The sequence below is a fragment of the Mastomys coucha genome, unplaced genomic scaffold (genome assembly GCF_008632895.1).
Source record: "Mastomys coucha isolate ucsf_1 unplaced genomic scaffold, UCSF_Mcou_1 pScaffold9, whole genome shotgun sequence".
NCBI lineage: Eukaryota > Metazoa > Chordata > Mammalia > Rodentia > Muridae > Mastomys > Mastomys coucha.
The window spans coordinates 77393368-77396675 of record NW_022196915.1 but is presented as its reverse complement, the minus strand read 5'-3'; positions in this window follow the sequence as shown (position 1 = coordinate 77396675).

The window sequence follows — 3308 nt, the reverse complement described above, 5'->3', positions numbered from 1 at the left end:
AATTATTTAATAAACATTAAGATCATTATGCAAAAGTCTACGCCATTGTTAATTAGGATATTGATTTTAGAGTTTGCCCATTTAAGTTTTAGATTAGTTCATTTATGTTTCTGTATGCTTTCACTTTGTTCATTTTTTATCTTTTTTAGTTAAAGAATAATCTAGTTCTAGGTATTCAAATAATGTAGAAAGTCTTCAAGCATGTGTTCTTGTCTCTATAAAGGATATAGGGGAATGGAAAGGCAGAGAATATTGTTTCAAAATGTGAATGGCAGGTATGAATGAGACGCCATAATTTGAAAAACAGTCAGTTTAGAATTATATGGACCTTCGATAAATTCTCACTTCTGTTGTGATCTACAGCAAATTTATTAATCAATATCCAGTTTCTCCTTTTTAAAGGAGGGCAAATTGGAGCCTACGTGAGTCTTCTCCAATGTGAAGTGATCCAAAGTAAGTCTAGATGACATGATATATTCCCCCTTAGCATAGTGTGTGTGTGTGTGTGTGTGTGTGTGTGAATTCTTATGAATATGTGCCATATATGTTCTGCAGCAGCAGTCACTGGGAAGCTAGAGGACAATCTTGTGCATTCATCTTTACTTTCTACCTTATTTCAGACACAGACCCTTGGATGCTTTTTTTTCTTTGCATATAGGAAGTTAGCTGGTCCAAGAGTTCTTAGTAATTTTCCTGTCACTACTTCCTTCCTTCATGCAGTAGTTCTGGTATTATAGATGGTCAGTTTAGACATCTGGCTTTGTACAGAGTTTTGGAGAATTGAAACTCAGGTCCTCATGCTTGAACAGCAAGCAATTTTATCTCCCAGGCACACTGATTCTTTAGTAAATATGTGGCAACTACTTGGAAAAGTAGAAAGTGGTCAACATGAAGAGATTATGGTCAGCCAGAAACAGAAAGGAGTATCTTTTACTGGCATTTCCTTAGGAGATGTAAGATAAAACAAATGCCAAAAGTGAAATGGTACTACCCTCAAATTCATAGATATGTGCTGAAAGGATCATAAGCTGATCCTGTATTATATTAGGCAAAAGACCTAAAAGGCACAGAAATGGCTGTGTATTTTGTTTTATTTTCATAGTATACACAGGATGGTTCTGTCTCTAGAATACTTTGTTTGAAATGAGTCACAGGGTTCAGGCAGTAAAAGTTTTGAGTGACTAGCAGGTATTAGAAGATAAATGGCCTTTGGGGAAAACAGATATTACTAAGACACTGTTGTCTCCTAGACAGCATCCCATCTATCTCAAGTTATGTCAGTTCCACCTTCCAAATAGATCTGGGACCTGACTTCTCCCCACCTCCATCTCCTCTCCTATACTAGCTTCTTCACCTTCCTTATTGCAAAAGCCTCCAGTGCTCCTATCAACCACTGTTCATTTATTTTCCCCTAGTAGTATAAGTAATTCTTATAAAAGCCAACAATTTCCTGTCACAGTTCTATCACAGTTGGTCAAAGAGTTCTTCATCTTATCAAGAACAAAAGCTGATCTCTTAGCAAGGACTATGAGGTCATGTGGTGCCTTGATTCCCCCTTTACTCACGTTAATTGTCTGTGTTCATTACAGTTCCACTGAATATGATATTGTATAAATTGTCATTGAAAAAGAACTTCTCTGCTCATTTAATTTAAACTATCAGCTTTCTTTATATCTTCCTTGATATTTTTATTTATTTGTCTCTTTGAATTAAATAGCAGTTTACTTGTGGACTAACAATTGTCATTTACTAAAATTAATTAATTAAACAATGGGAATATTGGACTAGATAGATTTTCTTCCATCCTTTTAGGATTGACAAGTGCAGAGGGCAAAAGTCAAATGCTGAAAAAAATTAAAACAATGAAGGAAATCTAGTAGTACAAACTTTTTTTTTGACAACCTTCCTCAGTTTGATTAAATACTAAAATGATGTCTCCATATAATCTATCCAAAGATGTGATCTGAAGTATGTACACTTCTCCCATATTACTCTACAAGTCACATACAATTAATAAAAAGACCTAAAGGTAAATGGAATAAAATTACATTTAAGACTTCATAGTCTCATGAAATAATTTGTGATATTTGAAGAGATTATTTCCTTTAAATCACTAACATCAATAGTATGCCAGAACTTAATTTCACAATTGTTGTCCATGGAGCAGGAACTTTTCTTCTTCATCAGAACACAAACAACTATTTTTGTCTCCAATGGAGGAATTCGAAAAAGGACTGAAGGAGCTGAAGTGGTTTGCAACCTTATAGGAAGAACAACAATATCAACCAAACAGAACCCCCACCCCAAGAACTCCCAGGGACTAAACCAACTACCAAAGAGTACACATGGAGGGACCCATGGCTCCAGCCACATATGTAGCAGAGGATGGTCTTGTCAGTCATCAATGGGAGGAGAGGTCCTTGGTCCTGTGAAGACTCAATGCCCCAGTGTAGGGGAATGCCAGGGTGGGGAAGAAGGAGTGGGTGGGTGGGTGGGTAGGTTGGGGAACACCCTCATAGAAGTAGGGGGAGGGAGGATAGGATGAGGGTTTCTGGAGAGGAAACCTGGGGGGGGGATAATATTTGAAATGTAAATAGAGAAAGAAAATATCCAATAAAAATTGAAAAAAAAATTAAAAATAAAAAATACAAACAAACCTTATCTTCACTTAATTTATTAAGTCCATACAAGCTATAGCATTTTCATGCAGCTAAAGTCTAAAACAGATATGCTAATTAGCATGTGAGATAATTTGTGTCTTATTCAGAGCTTTCTGGTATTGAGGGTAATATGATTACTGCCAGCTGAGAACTAAGAAGAGATTATATAATCAGATAAAATGTGTTATCTTAAAGCACATGTGTATATATTTAAGTAAATGTGTACAAACATGTATGTCCGTCATAGCTTATGTGGGTCCATTTTTTGTTTTACGCACACACACACACATAGGCACAAACACACACAAATGCATGCACATCTGTACATTTTATAATACCTATTCTTTCTCTGCAAAATCTACAGTATACATTTCTAACTACAATGCATAACTTTGATCATGCAACAAAACTGCTTTTTTCATCTCTTCATGATTTGAATTGGTCAAGCTCAGTACCATGCAACTAAGGGTGACAGCTAATGAACATGCCTGTGATGCTCAGAAAAATCACCCTCTGCCATGAGAGCTCTGCTGAGAACCTCCGATTGAGAAACACACTCCATGATTTCTACTCTTCTTCTGTCAGAAGACATGCATAATTCTATGCCCATCTGAAATCTTATTATAAATTAAGTTTGAAAATATAAAA